This window comes from Lactuca serriola, chromosome 8 (assembly GCF_051521515.1).
Source record: "Lactuca serriola cultivar US96UC23 chromosome 8, Lser_US96UC23_V15, whole genome shotgun sequence".
Taxonomy (NCBI): domain Eukaryota; kingdom Viridiplantae; phylum Streptophyta; class Magnoliopsida; order Asterales; family Asteraceae; genus Lactuca; species Lactuca serriola.
The window spans coordinates 246,766,036-246,784,266 of NC_136415.1; the positions used below are offsets into that span (position 1 = coordinate 246,766,036).

General features: G+C 40.7%; 1 long non-coding RNA gene across 1 annotated transcript; it reads left to right on the forward strand.

Annotated features, from left to right (window-relative positions):
* The first annotated feature begins 15,713 nt into the window (after nucleotides 1-15,713).
* Nucleotides 15,714-17,784, forward strand: LOC145069374 (uncharacterized). Its single transcript, XR_013689467.1, has 3 exons — nucleotides 15,714-15,859; nucleotides 16,628-17,021; nucleotides 17,114-17,784. It is a non-coding gene; the product is annotated as an uncharacterized LOC145069374 (long non-coding RNA).
* The last annotated feature ends 447 nt before the right edge of the window (nucleotides 17,785-18,231 follow it).

Genomic DNA, 18,231 nt, shown 5'->3' on the forward strand with positions numbered 1-18,231 from the left:
AGGGGGAAGAGTCCCCGGGATTCGGTTGTTAGGACCGAAGGGTAGGTCGGACACCCTAGATATGTCTGACAATAGATTATGCTATGATATATGTGATAGTAATAGTAGGCGTGAAATAGTCAGCACCCCAGAATGGTAGGACCGAAGGGTAGTCAGCACCCCAGAATGCCTTGACATGGGTAGGTCAGTGCCCTAGAATGGCTTGACATGGGTAAGACGGCACCCCAGAATGGCCACATGGGTAGGTCGGCACCCCAGAATGGCCGTACGGGTAGTTCGGCACCCTAGAATGGACGTATCGGGTAGGTCGGGCACCCTAGAAATGCCTGGCGGTATGTATGTTATGTGATTATATGGTATGTGGTATGATGGGGGGAACTCTCTAAGCTTCGTGCTTATAGTTTTCAGTTTTGGTTTCAGGTACCTCTTTAGCGAAGGGGAAGGAACCGGCGCGGTAGTGGCACATCATACACACACATGGGTTTTCCGCATTTATGAGATGTTTTGGGATTATACTCTGTCAGTATTACTATTTTCATGTTTTGGGCTTTTAGACACGAGATATGTTTTATGAAATGATATGATCGGATGACGTGTTACTACAAATGTTTTACAAACCACTTAATTTAAATGAAATTTTTGGGAGTGAAAATTGGGTCGTTACAAGTTGGTATCAGAGCCCTGGTTTGAGGGTTTCGAAGACACCCTCGGGGGTGTTTGAACTCAAATCGAGGGATTAAAAGAGTTTGATAAAAGAAATTTTTTCTAAAAGATAAGTAAAGAGTTTTTGAGAAAGAACGAAGTGTGTGATGTGCGCTACCGGCCGAGCTCAAGTAAGTATTCCCCAAAGTACCCATACAAGTTTATGTTACGTTTATCAGTTTCAGTAGAACAACATGCTAGAATAGGAATAAGGATCTAGGAGTGATGCCTTACGTGCCTGCATTATGTGCTTCAGCTTATGAGAGTTGCATGCTAGAATTGAGTAGACAGCAGTAGGATAGCCTGTCTAGGTTATGCCTGACAGTATGAGCTTAGCAGTGTATGCTAGGGCAGTTTCTGTTATGAGGATAGAGTTGCTTGAGATTGTTCCCTTTTGTTCAAATGATGTTGCTTTGTGCTATGTGGGCTTTGAGTGATGGGAGTTAGTTGTTAGGTGAATACGTTAAAGTCACATGTGATCAGGGTTGAATAATATCAGATTGTTGGATTTGAGCCTATTGCGTAGCTCTTGTTTGAGTCCTAACGTTTGTAGGGATGAGTCCCTTACTCGAAGGATTATCCGAGCCTCGTTGCATGTGATTGTATTTAGGTAATGGCTAATTGGCATTACAAAGAGACCTTCAGCAGCTGAGGACTGGGTTGGGTGGAGTCAGAGGTTTCCTAGGGTATGCCTAGGATAAGAGTATCAGAGATCACCAGTGGTAAAAGGGATCTAGTGGAGTCAAGGCAGTCCTTGAGGAAGGTACGGACAGATGTGGAAGGTAGTATGGGCTCGTACTACTGAAAATAGAGGATCCGTACCCGAATTGAGGAAGGCTAAGACAAGACCAGGAAACTTGTAATAGATGTGATCCCTTTAAAGGTATCAGTATCACTAATAGTTGCATGTATGTATTGCAGAATGATGGTATTATGTCAGAGGCCAACAGTTGGCAGTGCTGGAGAGGGATCGGGTTCGGGATCCGGTTCCGAGCCAGTAGATGAGAGGCTATGTGAGTTCATCACGTCAGAGATCACCAGAGGCATCCTTGAGTCGACCCCTATCATTTTCGGGTCGATCAAGGAAGGGATAGTTGAGCTGATGGAGGACCGCCTCAGGGCGTTCAGGAGTGACATGGCATCTGGCCAGTCAGGATCTCGCACACTGTCCTTTAAGGACTTCAGGGGAAGTGGTGCGGCGGATTTCCATGGGGCGAAGGACCCCATTGCTGCTAGACGATGGAGTGCGGACATTGAGTCTGCACAGCTGACCAACTTCTGCCCCGAGGGGTCGAAGGTGAGGTATGCAACAGGATGTTTGCGAGACCGAGCTAGAGATTGGTGGGAATCCGTCGGTGACTCATTGGGAGCCTCGGCTGTTGAGGCTATGACCTGGTCGGACTTTGTGACCAGGTTCAGGGTAGAGTTTGTGCCGGCTGTCGAGCTTCAGCAGCTGGCCAGGAAGTTTTTAGATATGAGGCAGACGACGGAGACTGTGGCGGAGATCATCGCCAAGTTCCGAGAGAGGGCGTTGTTAGTGGCCCAGTATGCGGGGGATGAAGATATGAGGTGGACCCGCTACCATGACATGCTACGGGCTGACATTTGAGAGCATGTTAGCTTTTCAGCTTGCCCTACCCTGGAGTCCATGATTGCCAGACGGAGATCGATCTGGAGCATGTCCAGAAGAGGAAAGTAGAGGAGGGGCAGTCGATTGGGGCTTCGGGGAAGAAGCCCAAGGGATCAGATGGTAGGCCGAAAGGCCAGTCAGGACCGGGCCACTGCAGGAAATGCGGCAGACCGCATGAGGGGGCGTGTAGACTGGGATCGTCGGGCTGCTACAAGTGCGGCAGGATGGGGCATTTCTGCAGGGATTGTACTGCCCCTGCACTGGTTATTCAGACATCTGAGTTGTTGTGTTTCCACTGCAACCAGAGGGGCTACAAGAAGGCCAATTGCCCCCAGTTGACAGCAGCATCAGCGCCAGTGAAGGCGCCAGCTCCAGCGACCCTGCGGATCACTGATGGTCGGCAGGGCAAGGCGGAGGCTCCAGTGGTGAGGAGCCCGACATTCCAGTTGACTACCGAGGAGGCACGAGTTGCACACGATGTGGTGACGAGTATGACTTCTTATTTAAGCTGTTATGATATGTTGCTGTGATTTTGATATGTTATGTATGTGCTCTGTTTAGGATCGTTCCATGTGAACAGTATCCCAGTTCAGGTATTGTTTGATTCGGGTGCTACCCGATCGTTTGTTTCTCTTGCGCTCAGCAAGAGATTTTCCGAGTCTTCATGCATGTTGGATTGCCCTCTAGACGTAGAGATTGAAGATGACCGTTCGGTGCGAGCATTGACGGTGTTTCGAGATTGTGTGTTGAGATTATTCGAGGAGCGTTACCTGGTGGATCTGGTTCCCATACCTTTGCGGGGAAACAAGGTTATTATCGGAATGGATGGGTTAAGCCCCAATGGGGCAGTGATCGACTGCGCGCAGCAGTTGGTGCAGATCAGGACCCCAAGTGGGGGAGAGCTAGTGATTCAGGGCGAGAGGCCACAACGAGGACTATCCCTATGTTCCACAGCGAGAGCTAAGCGTTACCTCCAGCAGGGTTGCGCAGGTTATGTCGCGTATGTTATGGATACCCGGGAGGCGGGTAGGGCGACGGTGGGGGAGGTGCCCGTAGTACAAGAGTTTGCGGACATATTCCCCGAGGAGCTGCCTGGGATACCTCTGGAGCGCCAGGTCGAGTTCAGGATCGACCTAGTCCCTGGTGCGGATCCGATAGCCAAGGCACCATATCGGTTGGCTCCTCCCGAGATGCAGGAGTTGTCTACGCCTTGGGGAGCCCCGATTCTGTTTGTGAGGAAGAAGGACGGGTCACATCGTATGTGTATAGACTATAGGGAGCTGAATAAGGTAACGGTGAAGAACCGTTACCTACTCCCGAGGATTGACGACCTCTTTGACCAGGTATAGGGAGCATCTTGGTTCTCCAAGATTGATCTGCATTCAGGATATCATTAGATGAGGGTTAGAGAGGAGGATGTGCAGAAGACTGCGTTTCGGACGCGCTATGGCCATTACGAGTTTGTGGTGATGCCATTTGGGCTCAACAATGCTCCTACCGCGTTCATGGACCTCATGAATCGCGTGTGTAGACCGATGTTAGACCGGTCTGTGATAGTGTTTATTGATGATATCTTGGTTTATTCCAAGACGCAGGAGGAGCATGAGGAGCACCTGCGGGAGGTGCTGGAGACTTTGAGGAGGGAGAGCTTGTATTCCAAGTTCTCCAAATGTGAGTTTTGGTTGCGCGAGGTGTAGTTTCTTGGGCTATTATCGGAGATTCATCCAGGATTTCTCCAAGATAGTCGTACCTTTGACCAGGCTAACAAGGAACGTCATGGTCTTTCATTGGGGGCCTGAGCAGCAGACAGCGTTCGAGACACTGAGACAGAGATTGTGCGAGTCGCCAATCTTAGCCATGCCAGAGGGCATGGAGGAATTTGTTGTGTATTGTGATGCGTCCATCTTAGGTTTGGGCATAGTATTGATGCAGAGAGGGCATGTCATCATCTACGCGTCGAGGCAGCTGAAGCCTCACAAGGCGAACTACCCAACGCTTGACTTGGAGCTGGGGGCTGTTGTGTTCGCCCTGAAGATTTGGCGTCATTACCTCTATGGGGTTCGTCGTACCATTTACCCGGGCCATAAGAGTTTGAGGTACCTCATGGATAAGCCGAATCTAGACATGAGGTAGCGTCGGCGGGTGGACGTTCTAAAGGATTACGATTGTGAGATCCTTTATCACCCGGGTAAGGCCAATGTGGTGGTCGACGCGCTTAGCCACAAGGCGGAGCCGATTAGGGATATCTGCATGCGGATGACAGTGGTGATTCCGCTATTGGAGCAGATTTGGGAGGCCCAGCAGGAGGCCATGAAGGAGGAACATCGGAAGAGTGAGCGCATAGTGGGTCAGGTTTCCTCCTTCGACTATGACAGCAGGGGATTATTGACATTACACCGCAGGGTGTGAGTGCCATACCTCGGAGGCGTGCGCCAGATCTTGATGGAGGAGGCGTACAAATCCTGATTCTCCATTCATCCCGGGGCGACGAAGACGTTTAGGGATCTTCGTCTGGACTATTGGTGGCCCTGCATGTAGCGGGATGTGGCATGGTACGTGAAGTGGTGCTTGACCTGCAGGAATGTCAATGCTGAGCATCAGAGACCACACGGTAAGATTCAGCTATTGGATATACCGCTGTGGAAATGGGAGGATATTACGATGGATTTTATCACGAAGCTTCCCAGGACCGCGCGAGGAGTGGATTCGATATGGGTCATCGTCGATCGATTGACAAAGAGCGCCCACTTTATCCCGATTCAGGAGAGCATCTCGGCCAAGAAATTGGCTGATATCTATATCAGAGAGGTGGTGGCCTGGCACGAAGTGCCAGTTTCGGTGATTTCGGATAGGGATGTGCGGTTCACATCCTGGTTTTGGAAGAATTTCCACGACGAGTTGGGTACTCGTCTTCATTTCAACACCGCCTTTCACCCGCAGACGGATGGCCAGAGCGAGCGGACCATCCAGACTCTGGAGGACATGTTGCGGGCAGGTGTTTTAGACTTCGGAGGTAGCTGGGATACCTACCTTCTGTTGGCGGAGTTCTCGTATAATAATAGCTATCATGCGAGCATCGACCGTCCTCCCTTCGAGATGTTGTATGGGAGGAGGTGCAGGACCCCGACATGCTGAGGCGAGGTTGGCCAGAGGGTCATGGGGAGCACCGAAGTAGTGCTCAAGACGACAGAGAAGATTCAGCAGGTCCGAAGAAGGCTTCAGACTACTCAGAGTCGGCAGAAAAGTTATGCCGATAAGCGTCGATCAGACCTGGAGTTCCAGGTCGGAGATATGGTTATCCTGAAAGTGTCGCCTTGGAAAGGCGTCATTCGATTCAGGAAGCGGGACAAGTTCGGCCCAAGGTATATTGGACCATTCAGGGTTATAGCCCGGGTGGGCACGGTGGCATATAGGCTGGATTTGCCAGCCGAACCCAGTCAGATACACAATACTTTCCATGTTTCTCAGTTGCGAAAGTGACTGGTGGATGACTCAGCAGTAGTACCCTTGGAGGACATTCAGGTTGATGGCAGCCTGAATTACATCGAGCAGCCTGTAGCGATCCTTGACCGGAAGTCGAAGGATCTGAGGAACAAAAGAGTTGAACTCGTAAAGGTGCAATGGCAGCACCGAAAGGGGTCGGAGTGGACCTGGGAGCCGGTAGATGAGATGATGGAGCACTACCCCGAGCTGTTTCAGGATCGAGCAGCAGACTTCGAGGACGAAGTCTAAAATAAGTGGGGAGATTTGTAGCACCTGATTCTTGGTACGTGTTCTTTTTATTAAATCTTTAAATATTTTGCATTTGGTCTTGGACTCGGCGAGTTGAAGGACCAACTCGCCGAGTAGAAGCGGGATGAGGCGCGGAGTTTAAGTTGTGGACTCGGCGAGTCGAGTCTCGGACTCGGCGAGTAGACCCTGTTTGGACAAAAACCCGAATCCGATGGTTTGCACCCTATTTAAACACCTTAACTCGGCCTCCTTAGGCCCATTTCCTCCCAGGAGACCCCCATAGCAAACCCTAGCCGTTTTTGAAGCAATCTAAGGCATTTGGAGTGATTTTGGTGCTTTTGTGATCCAAGGAAGGAAGGAAAAGCTTGAAGGATCAAGAGGAGGCTAGAAGGATTCGGCTTTGAGCATCATTTGCAGACTTCAGAAGGTATAAAGTCTATACCTTGCTTTCTCTTTTGATAGATCCCATTTTGTGGAGTTTTAGGGCTTTTCTAAGCCATTTTGGTCACCAACCATGATTACAAGCATGGTTTGAGGTTGATGTTTCGGATCTAGGTCCTTAGAAGGGTTACAAGGCAGAAAGGAGTGGCTTTTGCACACAAGGAAGGTCCCATGCATTGTAAGAGCTTGTTTTAGCACCTTTTGAGCTTAAAGTCCCATGCAAGCATGTAAAGACTGTAACTTTACGTGCTAGATCAATTGTAGAAGCATAGATCAACATTTTGATCAAGGGTTGTTCATCATAAATCGAAGATTTTGTGAGTGGTTGTGACCAACTCGGCGAGTCCTAGGTTCAGTCCCATATCAGTTGAGGGTCATAAGGACCCAGTTGAGTGTGGAAAGGTTTTAAAGGGGTCGCAAGAGGTGACCCAACGTTGTGGACTAAGCCATTGTCCTGGAAATTCATGGGACTCGGCGAGTGCATGAACAAACTCGGCGAGTCCAAGGTAATCTTCTTAAGGATGAATATGAACTCGACGAGTTGTTCATACAACTCGGCGAGTCAAGGACAGGACATGTGTATCAATTGATGATGAACTCAACGAGTTGTTCATACAACTCGGCGAGTCGGATGAGGATTCAGTAGATGATCATTTAGAAGGAAAACTCGTCGAGTCATCGCCTAACTCGACGAGTAGAGACGGGTATGAGGTCTAATGGAAGGATAGGGACTCGGCGAGTTGGCGAGCCAACTCGGTGAGTCAGATCAACTAGAAGTTGACTTTGACTTTGACTTGGTCAGGGGTAAAATGCTCATTTTACCGTGAGAGTAGATGTCAGTTTCTGACTAAGTGTTTTGTGGGAATTATAGCTGGAGGATTTCCGGAGTAGCAGCGGCAGCAGTCAGAGGATTCCCGCATAGTTCAGCAGCTACTACAAGGTGACTTACCTTCCAGTAGCGGTGGGTCTACGACCACAATGTCGGCCCACCAGTAGGGATCATATGCTAGATGTTTGTCTTCGTGATATTCATTTGTGTTGTTACTACCTGATATGTTATATGCTACCGTGATATGGTATGTGATAGTGATAGAGTTCAGTTGTGAGGATCGAAGGGTAGGTTAGGCACCCCAGATATGCCTAATAGTATGTTATGACATGTTTAGCTGCTAGCATGATATGTTACATGAGATAGAGGTACTAGGAGGGGGAAGCGTCCCCAAGATTCGGTTGTTAGGACCGAAGGGTAGGTCGGACACCCCAGATATGTCTGACAATAGATTATGCTATGATATATGTGATAGTAGTAGTAGGGGGTGAAATAGTCCCCGAGGTTCGGTTGTTAGGACTGAAGGGTAGTCAGCACCTCAGAATGGCTCGACATAGGTAGGTCAGCGCCCCAAAATGGCTTGACACAGGTAAGACGGCACCCCAGAATGGCCGCATGGGTAGGTCGGCACCCCAGAATGGTCGTACGAGTAGGTCGGCACCCTAGAATGGCCGTACCGGGTAGGTTGGGCACCCCAGAAATGCCTGGCGTTATGTATGTTATGTGATTGTATGGTATGTGGTACGATGGGGGAACTCACTAAGCTTCGTGCTTACAGTTTTCAGTTTTGGTTTCAGGTACCTCTCCAGCGAAGGGGAAGGAGCCGACGCGGTAGCGGGACATCATACACACACACATGGGTTTTCCTCATTTATGAGATGTTCTGGGATTATACTCTGATATTATTATTATTTTCATGTTTTGGGTTTTCAGACACGAGATATGTTTTATGAAATGATATGATCGGATGATGTTTTACTAAAAATGTTTTACAAACCACTTAATTTAAATGAAATTTTTGGGCGTGAAAATTGGGTCGTTACAGAAACCTATTAAGCACATAGGGTTTCCAACCCATAATATTATTTTTATATTGTTTTAAGTATATATAACACATAAAGCAGATTAATCTTGATTACCCATTCCCATTATTCTGGCTCTTTTATTCTAAATGATGATTACAAGGCGCCTATCCTAAAGGATCTGTGTAACAACGAGTAGACAAGATTATCTTGGGGATTCCTTAGGAATACATGTTAGTAAGGCAACCATGAGGGGGGATATAGTACTTGAATGAACATACTATATATACTCTCATAAAGAATGATACATTAACTACAAATTGCAAGTCTGCTAGTGTTCCATTGGACAGTCTAAAAGAGTCCGTGGTCATGATCATACTCTTCTAGATGACTGCTTTTAGTTGGGCATGGTTTCTCACCATTATATTATCTCTGGTATGATCTCTCACCAAATTTTATCTCTTGGATGGTCCTTGACCATTATTTTATCTCTAGTATGGTTTCTCATTACTATTTTGTCTCTGCTATGATTTCTCGCCACTATTTTCTCTTTGACATGGTCTCTCACTATTATCTCATCTCTTTCTCTCTCTTCCCTTTTACCCGATACAATATAAGTATAATAAAATACATATATAATTTATTAAGAGTAATATCATTATTGTAATTTGAAAAATTAACAGGAACACATATATTAAACACGTAGGGCATCTAATAAAGTTAAATACTTAATATTTATGTGTAAGCTGAAAGTAACCATGCACTCACTTGATAAAAGTGGATGCCTTAGAATTTGAGCAGGGTTTTTCCTTGGTACTTTATCTTTTCCTTTGGCGTGACCTAGGTTCACATTACTATGTCTTAGTCTTATATTCATGGCGACTAATAATAGTCTAGTTTCTTCACTAATCCCAATGTCTACATCAAGATCTATCATGTAAGGAACAACCAAATAGGATCATATCGGAGGTAGGGTCTGTTTGGTATACAAATTATACTGTTTGGAAATCGCACATTAAACACCTCACTAAACTTAGCGTAGACATCATCCCCATAAGTAGAACAATCACTATAAGACTTGGAATCAACGATAAATCTCAATTATATGTTCATAATAATGACTATGACTATAATTAAAAGTTACACTAAAATAAAATAAGTGTAGCTTAACTTACAAAGCAAAAACCAGGAAATTACATTCGTAGAATTCCGACTCGAAAGCTTCTAAGTTCCAGGCTCCTAGGGACCTCCGGGCTTCACCAAAACTTGATTCTAAAAAATATTTCTGAGCAAAATGGCGAGAAAACTGAGAGAGAAATATGGAAGGTGTTGGAAATCGAATGAGGCTTGAATCCAATTTAGAGGGAATTTTTTGCTTGCGTTCCGCACGCTTTGTCAGTGTGCACTGCACACTCAGTATGGGAGGATGATGTGGCTCCAACAGCTACTCAGCATGAGGCGGATAACCGGTGGAGTGTCAGCGCGCATCGCGCCTTCTGTCGTTGTGTGCGAGTACGCACAAATTTTATATAAATCTTTCAAAATTCTTATCTTTTTCATACAGGTTCCATTTTTGATGTTCTGTATATATATGCATAGCTATCAAAGAGATCTACAAATTTCAATTAGATTCTGTTGGATAATTCTCAGTTTATCTTTAAAGCTATATTTTTGCCAGGCTTAGACTGCTAAAGTCAGTGTAAAATCATAACTTCTCATATGGTATTCATTCTCAACTGTCTTTATATCGGCGAATAGGTATTTGCAAGATCTTCAACCCTCGTTTATATTTTTTCCTAACAATCGATAGATTTAAATTCCAGTTTCTATGCTAACACTGTAGAAATATTAGAAAAATCATAACTTTCCCTTATGAAGTCAGATTTGAGCGTTCTCTATATGCATGATCTCGGGTTTACAAATACTACGAATTTTGTTTAGATTACTTAGGCTAATAATCAATCTATAATAGATTCGTTTTTTAACATACGTAGAACCGTGTCGGTTTAATTAGAAAACTTCGAAGGATCATAATTTCTTCATACGTAGTCAGATTTCAGAGTTCTTAATATTTAAGGGAGCATTGTGATATATATTACAACTTTAGTTAATATTATTTCCCCTAAATAATTTCTATCAAAAAGTCATTTTATTGCTTGCTTGTCTAGTCTAAATCTGCAGGCGTTACACCGGGAGACAAGATATACACCGCACAAAACTTGACGAACGATTGACGCATCCATAGAACCTTCAACTGATACAATCGAAAACCTTCGAACGATTTCAGCTGATGATGATGAACCAAATAACCAACTATCGAAAATAGATTGATAACTAATCTAATGGTTCAACTTACTAGTAAACAAAGCCCATACAAAAATACACATACCAAACTCTGAAGTTGGTTGATAGATCAGGAACCACTCTCCCCTACTACAGATAACGATCGATACAATGAGCTAACTAGTTTATCAACAAGTGATACTCAACCTGAGTATCTCAAGCGACTTTTACCCTAATCTTCGACGCCCTCGAAAGGGACTATTAGTCACAATGAGATCTTTGTCCAACAACTTCCAAGGTGAGGACAACACGCATGTCTCTAAAGGCACGAGCCTGATAACAGCTAACTTTGCACTCGCGGTCTGACCAAACCATAACTATCTCATAACCATGGATCTTGATCAATTATTGACATTGTAACGAGAAACTTCCTAACTCTGAGCACTTTTATGGTAGCCCATCTCCTTTCTCCTATGTTGTAACAATCCTGAATCGAAAATCTTGCATTCTTATACCATAAATTCCTCCGATTCTTTGTTTTAAAACCACAAATCAAACTGTATGTCGATCCTTCAATCAAACTAGTCATTCCTTTCCCACATAGGGTTAAAACTAGTTTCAACTGACGTATGCAATCCCAAAGCTGCAAACTAGCTCAGCTAGGTAAACACCAACCTTAACTCTCGATATGCAATATGGCATGTGATGATCCTTCGAATTATGACCAGATAATCATAAAGAAACCCTGTACCTTAGATGGAGACCTCAAAAACTCTCCCCAATAATACGACTTCGAGCCTATCAAAAATGATCAATACACCATTTGATTCACGAGCACCCTAAGGAATTAGCCCGAATCCATTAAAATCTTGAAATGCTCCAATAACAGTTCTAACAAACTCACCATACAAGAACAACCATCTTTTCTCCGTTACAATGCTGACCACGAACATACTTATTCTAGATAGAAATGTAAAGAAAAAATCGAAGATCAAGTACATATCAGTGATTTCTTGAGGCTTGGCCTTGACCTCATTTAAGATGATGGGTGATGAGGCTTACACTCCTTCCATCACGCACTCGGGATAGTCGGTTTTGAGATGATCCAACTGGTGATAGTGAAAATAGTTCCAATCTTTCTTACAATCACAGATGACATGCCTTTTTTGCTATACTTGTAGCATTTGAGCTTGTGATAGGAAAACCCATGGGTTTCCTAAACTTACCACAGATGTCAAAGTCCCCTTGACTTCTACTACCTAGGCTAGTTGTATTGAACTCTTTCACTATCTCCAACAATGTTGAATCATGTGTCTGCCTTTTCTTCCTTTGACGTGTCTCCATATAAGGATCTCCTTCTCTATTCGCCTCAATAATCTTTTCTATATTTTGAATGATTGCATCCGCTCCTCGAACTTGTCAATCAGCCTATTGGTGATTCGACTAATAATACCAGGCAACTCCTCTAGTAAAATCTATGAAACCTCAATGGAAATCCAATTGTGTAGTCCTGTGTTGTTCATATCGATCTCAGAGTTCTCGGCTTCCCATCGAGTCATCGACATTCTGTTAAATAGATACATAACTGTCATCTAATAATCAAAGTGTTATCATTATACTATTACATTTTACCCACTACTTAGAAACCCACACATCAACCCCCTACCAATTTCTTAGAATCTTCATGATTTTCCTCGATTCAAGTATGGATCTTGTTCTTCTAGTAGTACATGCCCAATACTACCTTCCACACCTATCCAAACATTGCTCAAGAGTTATCCCAGATCCTCTATATCACTTCACTATTACTACACTCATAGGTACTCACACTAAACAACATACTAAGGTACTTCCTAGGCTCTCCTAGGATCCCACTTCCCATATAAGCACACCCTAACACCTTTCCCCAATCCACTAGGAATCCTACCTTACCCTGCTTTTAGTTACTAAGGAAACTTCTACTAATGTCAACTAACTACATTACGAATACACTCTCATGTAACAAAAATTAAATAATATTTCGACTAAAAGATCTTACACTACAATAGTTGGAATCAAACAAGAGATGCATAATAGAGCCAAATCAAGCATTCAAAAACTATTTAATATTTGTGGCATGCAACCTAACCTATTCTCTTAATAGTTAATTAAGATCAATACAGGCCTCACATAGCACAAAGCAAGGTCTCATAAAGTTCAGGCAATCCTCACATATAATTCTTGAAGATCCTTAGCATACCCGCTATCATGCATCTCTAACAACTCACATATCCAACATAAATAAGCATCTCTCCTACGTAGAGATTCAAGCATGAAACCTTGAGCAAATCCTTATTCCATGTTGTAGCATGCATATCACACTATAACATATATACCATATATATGTATGGGTATTTTGGAAATAACTTACTTGAGCTCGGAGGATTGCATGCATCGCACCCCTTTCATCCTAGAAACGTATTGAGAAAATTGTTTTCTTTTAAAACATTTTATCAATACCTCAGTTTCAGTTCAGACACACCTGAGAGTGTGCCTGAATCCCTCAAACCAAGGCTCTGATACCAAATTGTAGCATCCCAAAAATAATAATTAAAAATTTTGATTTCAACTCACCAAATCATACAAACAGTTAATAAGAAACAAATAATGTAAATAATTTGATCAAAACTGTAGAATATACCTAAAACAAGTAATACATAATAAGTAGTGCATAATATATCTTTGGGGGATGCAATGCGATCAGGTCGAGCCCTTTCCCTTGAAACCAGAAAGTACCTAAACAACTTAAACATGAAACCGTAAGAACAAATCTCAGTAACTTTCCCACAATACGACATACGATACATAACATAACATGTCTATTTCAACCTCAAACGAATGCTATGGGCCAAATCATAGTCATATTTCCTGCCATGTGCCAAATCATGGTATTTACTTATACAAGTGCTAGTGGTAAAATCATGGTCTTTACTTATACAAAGATGGCTTCACATACTCAAAACACACACAAATAGGATAATTTTTGGGATGAGGATCGATTTAAGAGGATGGAGGCTACCAAATGAGGCAACTGTAGGAGTTAGTGCCCTTAAATATGGTACAAATCTGAAGATCTGGGGATTACACCAAAATGGCTGCTACGCCGCAACGATAGGGTACCACGCTATGAAACTACGCAACTCCATGTTCTTAATCAGACAGCTTCCATGCCACAGGGCCTTAGCCACCAGGTCGTGGCCCACCCAAAACCTTCACAATTATTAATTAAAATACTTAACTTAGGAAAATCATTACTTGGAAATGGATGTTGCAATTTTAGTTAAAAATTTTCATATAAAGATTCTTTAAATTTTGTTTTTATATAATATTCTACAAATGATTTTATCTTTGACGTTTTATCAAACACCTTTAGGGCATTACGTAAATCATAACACTTTCAACATATCATCACAAAAAATCCATAGTATATACATTAACATAAAATTAATTAGAAATTATGGTTTAACAGAATAATATAAAGCTCATATATAAATGTTAGCTAATTGATTAGGCTTAAAATACCTTAAGGTTTTGCCCACTAACTTCTTAGCAAGCCTGCCTACCATTTAAATCATCGCCCTCTAACTCAAGAAAAACCCCCACAACCTTCAAAAAATTTATTTATGTTAATTAACTTATACCTAGAGGTATGGTCGAGATGCCCATTTTCATACATAATCACATATGCTTTTATTCAAACAACAATTTATAACATTTAAGCAAGCAAGAACCTGTGGAACATCGATCATAAACATTGCCATAACTAAAGATTTACCTAAACTTTTAATCCTAAAACATGTACTTACAAAGTGAATAAAAAAATTATATAAAAAATATATAACCTGATAATAAAGGGAGTGCAAAAACAAAATTAGTTATTGAAGGAAACTTGTCAATTTTAATTTTAACACTTTCAATAAGAGAGTGCCATTAAATCTAAGAAGCTATTGAAAGAAACTACTTGATGAATAGGTAGGTATCCAGCGAGAAGGAGAATCCAGCGATTAACAATGGTTATCTCAAAGTTGATACAAACAATAACTGATCGAGTGAACTTAAAAAATTCACTAAAAATTGATGAATAGGTAGGTATCCAGGGTTTCACAATTTATATTTGGAGAGCGTTGAATGATATAGGTATTTTGGCGAGCTTTAGGGATGAAGCATAGGTCTGTGATTTAATTTGATATAAAAAATAGGAACCTACTAATTTTATGGCATTGATTTTGATTTCGTTTCAAAATGTATGCAGGAAAATCAGGAACACAGTCAATAGATATGCACGACGGATTAACGACCAAGCAATATAAAGAATCCCAACGGGAGTTTAGTAACGTCAATTTTAAAGTTTGGACGGAAAAATAAGTTGGAAGAGGGCTGAACATATGCCATGCGGCCTAAATTTACTCTTTTATTAAAGTAAGGGATATATATATATATATATATATATATATATATATATATATATATATATATATATATATATATATATATATATATATATATATATATACTAGTTTATAACCCGTGGGCACCACGGATTAGAAAGGTAAAAATAATTTTAATTAAATTATAAGGTAATTATTGAGCTATGATAAAAAAAAAATTTAATAATTTAATAAATTAGGCAATAGATATTATAAATAATTTTTTTGTTGACATGTTTGATATGTGTAAAATGGAGGAGTGAATTAGTGGAAATTTAATTAACCAGGAAAAACCTTAGAATGACAAGTGGCAAATGTGCTACTCTTTTATTAGGTAGGGATATATATATATATATATATATATATATATATATATATATATATATATATATATATATATATATATATATATATATATATATATATATAGGTGCAATTCCAATTTTTAATTCCAATTTTTAACACTATGTAAGACCACCACCAAACTAGAAATAAAATAATAGCCCACAACCCATTTAAACCCAATACCCAATTCTCTACCTATAGGTGTAGCCATAAGTACAATTATAAAAAGCAAAAAAAAAAAGGAGGCCTCATCTCTGCCTCTCTATGAAGCTGCAACTGAAACATCAACAGGAGGAGAAAAAAAATTCCAATTTTTATCCGCAAGCTCCATTGCTCCAAGCTATTTCAATTTTGCTCTAACTCTCCAAAAAAATTCAATTTTGTTCTCTTCAATCCTACAATGATGCAAGTAGGTACTTATATTTTTAGGTTTACAAAATTATTCAAATTAGTTGTTTTTTTGATGAAATTTATTATTTTTTCGGTGAAATTAGTAGTTGTTTATCTTGAAATTAGTTGTTTAATTGTTATTACTAGTTAGATACTTAGATTGTTAGACCATGCTCCAATGATTTAAGTTTTGAAGGATCCTCTAAAGACAATCTCCTTTTAATCAATCATTCCCTTTGGTTTCTAATATAAATCTACAACCTATAACTACTTCAATTACAAGTGTTGAATTGAAATATCTTCCAAATGACCCGGGTGTTAGACCGAAGATTACAACTTACAATACAAATCAAAGAGATGAAAGGGCATATTTGCTTCAAGGACCTTGTAAACCAAGGGATCATACATTCCCTTCAATGAAAATAGTTCTTAAGTGGTTTGATGACTTTGATTGGTTAAAGTATAGCATAAAAGAAAATAAAACGTTTTTTTTTTTTATTTTCCTATGTATGTGGAGACATGGTAGGAAAACAAAATGGGGGAGATGCATTTGTTTCACAAGGTATGATACTTGAATAAAAAATTTGATTGAGATATCATATCGGTGGTATTGATAGTTTTCATTACAAAGCAAGAGAAAATTGTGAATTTTTATTGAAAGAAAAACAATCTATTAGTGCAGCCTTCAATAAACAAACCAAAATTAAGGAGAGTAACTATAAACTTCGTTTAGGTGCTTCAATTTGGTGTTGTAAATTTTTATTGAAAAAATGGTTTACCATTTCAGGGTCATGATGAGTCGAGTGACTCCCTTAATAGATGGCTTTTCTTTGAGTTATATTATCTTTCATGAGAGATCATAATGAAGGCATTCACAATGTTATCTAAGAAAATGCTCCTCCAAATAATCAAGTAACATGCCTGAGGACTCAAAAGCAAATAGTTGAATGCTTTTCAACAAAGATAATTTTAAGTATTTGCAAATAAATTGGTAAGGATGTGTTTGTTGTATTGGTTGATGAATCTACTAATGTATAAAAAACAAATGGCTATAGCTTTGAGATATGTCGACAACCTTGGAGTGGTGAAGAAAAGATTCATTGGAGTTGTGCATATTAAGGATACATCTTCTTTGACTCTTAAAGCGGCCATAGATGAAGTTTTTACCCGTAACAACTTGAGTATATCCCATGTCATTATAACTTTTTTTTCCTTTATTATGAATTTTAATTGAATATTATTCGCTTTAGTGTTTAATATGTTTTTTTATTAGGTAAGAGGACAGAGTTACGATGGGGAAAACAATATGCGATGTGCATTAAACGGTCTAAGAGCTTTAATTTTACAAGATAATGATTCAGTGCATTATGTGTATTGCTTTGCACACCAACTTCAGTTAGTTATTGTGGGTGTAGCAAAGAAGCATGATGGTGTTGAAGATTTCTTTGAGCAACTTTCTTTGGTGGTTAATGTGGTAGGTGGTTCATGTAAAAGACAAGACATGCTACAAGAAAGTCAAAGAGACAGGGTGCAAAAGTCAATAGGAAATGGTGAACTTCAAATCGGAAGAGGGTTAAATCAAGAGAGCTCTCTTGTTCGAGCGGGAGATACAAGGTGGGTTCACATCAAAACAATCACAAGTTTGATGAACTTATTTCTGGAGGTTCTTAATGTTCTTGATTATGTCGAAGAGGAAGGATCCACTTTAAGTAACCGAAATCAAGCATTTGGTATCTTAAGATATTTCAAGACACTTTATTTTGTGTTTTACTTACATTTGATGTATGAAAAATTTACACCTCACAAATGTATTGTCAAAGCATCTTCAAAAAAAGGATCAAGACATTTTAGAAGCAGCTTCTTTAGTTAGAGGGACAATTGAGGCATTAAAGTATTTAGGAGACATGTGGTTTGCTAAACTTTTATTGAAGATATTCTCTTTTTGTCAAAAACATAATATTAATATAGTAAATATGACGAAAAGTTATGTGACATCGAGAGGCCGTAAGACTAAAGTTACTAATCAATTTCATTTTGAAGTTGAAATTTTCAACACGGTTATGGATATGCAAAATATAAAATTCGGGGACCGATTTAGTGAGCTTAGCACCCAATTAATAGAATACAATCAATACATGGGGGCTTTGAGTCATTGTGATTCATTTGCTAAATTTGACAAAACAAAGTTGTTAAAGTTGAATGAGTTGTACAAAAAAGATTTGGTGATGTGGAAAGGATGCAACTTGATGGTGAACTTGAGATATATTATCACACATTGCATAAAGATGACTGGTTCACTAGTTTACAAGGAATTTCTGACCTTTCTCGTTTGATGGTGGAAACGGGGAAACATCGGTCTTATCCTATGGTTTATAGGTTGTTGAAGTTGGT